Source organism: Octopus bimaculoides, chromosome 1 (assembly GCF_046866305.1).
Source record: "Octopus bimaculoides isolate indiv1 chromosome 1, ASM4686630v1, whole genome shotgun sequence".
Lineage (NCBI taxonomy): Eukaryota > Metazoa > Mollusca > Cephalopoda > Octopoda > Octopodidae > Octopus > Octopus bimaculoides.
The window spans coordinates 172,376,410-172,381,875 of NC_142928.1; positions in this window are offsets into that span (position 1 = coordinate 172,376,410).

Consider the following 5,466-nt stretch of genomic DNA (forward strand, 5'->3'; position numbering starts at 1 on the left):
TTGACCCCTGTGTGAGGAATATTATATAATGAAATTGGTGGATAAAGTGTGCTTCAAGAAAGCAAAAGACATAAACCGCAACTCTCTTTCCAAGGAGGAAAAGCTGGATAAAATTTTTGACATTTCTGCTTGAACCTCTTAGCTAATTCTTCGTCCTTGTGATGACAATGGTGGGAAGTCGAAGAAGGAAAATTGTTCAGCACATAATCTGCACGTGTCCTTGCAGCAAGAAGGCAAAGCTATTTTTTTTACTTTTAACTAATCTTACTTAACTCGATTTGTTGTCTTTTAAACAGAAGAAAATCCCATGGATGTAATTAGAAAATATAAGCATTTTCCTTTTGTAATCTACATTTCCCCTCTTGTATAAAAAATTAATCATTAATTTTTTCATGATTTTATCTCTTGTTTTAAATCCACTGTTCAATATTTCAAGTTCCAGTACAGGGAACGCTTAAGAGATCAGAGGGCCTAAATAGGACACAAGGGTTCTGTCCAGCTTGGGTCTGTGGATAAAGCTGCTGTGAAGAGAAACCAGAGAGTTGAAGCAGAAAGATTACAGGGACAGATTCAACAGCAGCAGGAATTTGATTTGGCCACATTTGCCTCCACATCATCGCAAGATATTTCCTTGGGATCTAGCTCGGGAGAATCAGAAGAGGTAACATTTTTTCCTACATCTGAATCCACTTTTTATCTAGTTTATTTTTACTTTTTGTCTGCGCTGAGGGAGTAGTAGATTGAAACCCCTTAGACGGAAGATTAATGTGTTGTGAGTATGAAGATAGATGAGGGAAGATAGTAAAATTGTAAATGGCTGTGTTCTCTGTGTTCAGTACAAAGCACCTTGTGCATGGGTAAGTCTCGGTACCCCCGCCCGTCGGGCGTACAAGTGTTCTCTACCTGCACCGAAATTTTTATTTTGTGTCCTCTCTCGTTGGGACCAAGACGTGGAAATCCAGTGCCTTATCCACTCGGCTACGAGAGCTCCAGTTTTATAGTGAAATAAAAACTAAATTTATTTTTATTCTTTCAAAAGTGGGAAGCCAGCCACACACTGGTTAACGTTAGTTAACCTTTCTCAAAGTGTGATCTGTGAACCTACTCATAGAGAAAACTTTTCCGGCCAGGAACTTCAAAAAGCATTAATGAATGGCAACAATCTGGAGCTGCCTGATTTGCCTTCACATTCTCAGAATATTGAAAGGGCAGTGAAGTTGACATCTGAAGCTTCCCATACTGTTTATGAACTCGGATGAAGGCACAAACACATTCTGCCCAAAGCCTTAAGCCGCCGTTTAAGACCTTCCTTTGCTTCTGATAGTTGTTACAGCAAAAATTATGATGATTTTGGTATCTAAATTTGTCTTATTTGACTCTATAGAGTTTGTGTATGCTTTTACTCGTTTTCAATAAAGATGCAACATTTTTGTGGATTTTTCAAATGATAATAACATGTTTATTTTTTCGATCGGAATATGGTGAAGATGCGCTGTTTTTTTATTACAGTATTTTGAAGTTTTTTTAAACAGTTTCCTCCAAAAATGGTTAGAGCTAGGGAGATGGATTTTGTTTCTCAGTTATTATCATATTAAGCCCTCAATATCTCGATTAGTCCAAAGTCATTAACTACAAAAGTGTAGAAAATCAGCCTGCCCTAATTGTGAACCTCTATCGTTGATTGATAATGATAGATGTTGCTTCTCGGCGTACATTATGTCCAATGTGTTTATGGGAATGTTTTGAGAATTATCATTGTGCTAGGTGAATTAATCCAGTCTGCAATTTTGATTGATACTCGCCACCAAAGAAGTCGAACACGCAGTCATTTAAACCCATATTGTGAAGGGATGTAACTAATAATATAATAGTCATCAAACGAGATAATCTCTTCTCCAGACGGTTGTGTTGCTAGAAATACCAACCAATTATTATTCAAATGACAATCCAAAGAATACTAAACTGGAGAGTAAAAAGCGAATGTAGCCATTTCGTGTCGGATTTTACAGCAGAGTCATCTCTAAAGACAACAGTATCCAAATATACAGTATCCAAGTGTACAATCTATATAGATAAGCTTATTTCCTAAATTATTTTCCACTATTTTATTTTTCTACTATGCCTCAGCATCATTTGAAATCTAATGGTTTTCTTATGCGACTAGGGATTAGACAATAACAACAATAATAACTATAATGTATGGTGAAATTTATATGGCGCTTTAGCGATTCTGCCACTTGGTCACACTTTCTAATGGGATAATAATGTACGTTTATTGATTGAATCTATCCTTTCAGAGAGACACGTGATGTATACATATTTGTGTGTATGTGCGTATATTATTCTCGACGTTTGTGTGTGTGTGTGTATTTTCTTTGACGTTTCTGTGTGTGTATGTGTGCGTATGTGTGTGTGTCAATTTTATTGTCATGCTTTTCACGTGTTTTTGTTTTACTTTGTTTTGCAATATTTAACGCAACCTCATATAATTTCCAGTGAAAATTGGTAAAAATTAGCGAGGCGGAAATTTTCCATCGTCTCAAGGTGTAATAATAATTCGAATCTTTTTTTTATCACACAGCAGAGTTCTGTTTTCTCTTTTTTTATTTTTATTTTAACCGTTTAAAAATATACAAATTCACATACCGTAGACTCCTAGAGCTAAACTCAAGCAAAAAGAAAAAAATTACTTGATCAGCTGAAATTATTCAAGCTACTAGTTTCCTTCTGATGTGATTTAAATAGAAGAAAAACAAATGAGAAAGCAATAAGTCCAATAACTACTTTTGTCCGATAGTTTTTGACCATTGAGACATTACAAACTTGGATGGGTAACGTGATTAAAAAAAACAACAGATTGATAGCCATGGGTGTGATTTAATATCAGAAGAAACCTTCAGGAAAAAGTTAATGTCGTCAGACTCATTATAACTATCAACAATATGGATATACAAAGATAAATTAGAGGAGGTTCACGTCGATTAATAATATATTCCATAAATAGCTTTTTATATGGTGGTTCACAATTCTCGCTCATTACTTATTCATGAATACATATGTATTCAGAGAGAGTGATAGCAATGCAGAAAAACACGATTAGGTTTCATACATATATACATACATACATACATACATACATACATACATACATGCATACATACATACATACATATATACATGATGAATATATAGGGGTGTACCAAACCGGGAATAATTCAGAAAAATAGACACTATTAACAGGTATATAGACATGTTGGCTTCAAAATTTCGCACAAGGCCAGCAATTTCAGTGCAAGAAGTAAATCAATTTCATCGATCCCAATGATCATCTGGTACTTATTTTATCGACTAGTACTTATTTTAATCCGAAAGGATTAAAAGCAAATTCGATCCCGGCGGCATATCAACTTAGAATGTAAAGATAGACGAAATACCGCTAAGAATTTTGCCAGGTGGGATAACATTTGTACAAACTCACAGCCTTCGATATATATATATATATATATATATATATATATACATTATTTTACCTGGAGTCGAAAAAATACAGAAAACTGATGGGAAAATGCATAGTATTTTAACACAACAGCTGTTTCTAGGAGCTCGGAGTTGTACTGTACGGAATAAGTGGATGGAGTGTGCAAAAAGGCATGGATATGCAGTCAGTAGATGGATTTATGTAAACTTCACCATAAACTGGCTTCCTTTGTCATGGGGGGATGTTTGGCAAATAAGAGTTCACATGATGGTGAGAGAAATTTAATGGTTGAATGGGGAAGAGGAAGGAGAGTAAAAGTCAGGGTGGTGATAGATACAGGAGGGTATAAAATTAACGATATCCATAAATTTAATTTAATCATAAAATTAGCAAATGAAATAATAGACCAATAATAATAAGAGTAATAGTGGTAGTAGTAGTGATAGAGATGATAATAATAACAACAATAACATCAACATACACTAAGTAACTTGATACAAAACATACAACCATTCACCATTTGCTGATTACTGACCCACTCTTCGGTAGCTAGTCACATGTTTTGAAAAGGTCAAAATTTAGGCTATTTTTAAAATACTACCACCATGTGTATGAAATATTTTGGTTTAATTTGTATGTAGTCGAAATGGGATTTGAAACGTTGTTAATAACAACCTGAAGAAGCAGCAATTACCACCAAAATGCGCAAAATTTTATAGAGTGCACGAAAAATGCAAGAAACCTATATAGGTGCAGAAATGGAAAGGCGTGATTGACTGCAAAATAAAACTGGATATATAAATCTCTGTTCCCCTTATTATTAATTTATATAGATATAAGCTGTAAGACCTTCTATTTATAAATGTTCTAAAATCTTTCACAGCCTTGGATTTTTATCTCATTCTGAAAATTTATATATATATATATATATATATATATATACATATATGGCGATGCGGCTGCCTTTACAAGATTGTATGTGAATCTTTATTCTTTGTTATAACTTTTCTCTGGCTTATTTTAAATTTTATCAGTATTCACTTTTGTTTTAATTTCCCATGACCATACGCCAAAATTCGACTTGAAAATGTTAGGCAATCAATCCAAACTTTTCTTGTCATTCATATCATAGCTTTATATATTAAGAATCCCCGACAGCAATACCATCTCTCTGATGAATTCCAAATCAATTTCTCTTCCTAAAAATGTTATCTCAAACTCTCACTTTCTTCTACACTTCTTTTGGTATTATCATATTTGCTTTCCTCTAAACCAGTATATTTTACTTATTTTCTGATATTAATAAAACTCTTATTCTTTAAACTAATATCTCATTTTTCTTTAGTCTCCTACTATTTTCGATTTTTTCTTCATATTTCCATTCCCTGATCTCTGTTCTAGTCTCTCACCTCTTTATTTTCTCCAATTAAATCTGAATTAATCTTTTAATTTTATTTCTCAACGCACTTCACGATATAATTACATTTTCAGTCTTTCTCAAGTTACATCCTCCTCTTACTTTCAGCAGCGCGACATATTCTATACCACATGCGGTTTTTTTTTTCCATCAACTTCTTACCCACTTTCTAGTGTCCATTACCAATTCCTTCTAATATTTTCTATCTCTGCTTCTCACTTTTATTATCCCCTTCTCTGTTTCACACCACTATCTCTCTCCTTCTTTCTTTCTCTATCTCAGTTGATGTATGTGCGTATGTGTGTGTGCATGCGTGATTGCGTGTATATCGGTACATACACATGTATTAAACAGAAATACTTAAAGAGAATTACTCAAATATTTCTAGTTCTATTAACTCCGTCTCTAGAGGATGTGTCCCAGTTAAAGACTAGTTATTTAGAAGAGTTCCACAAACGAAGGGAAGATAACCTCAAGCTTCAAGGATTATCCATATTTGACATTCCGCTAGAAAATAAGTCAGCCTAATATCTAGTGATAACAGAGCAGTTGTGGATGTGTATTTCAGTTT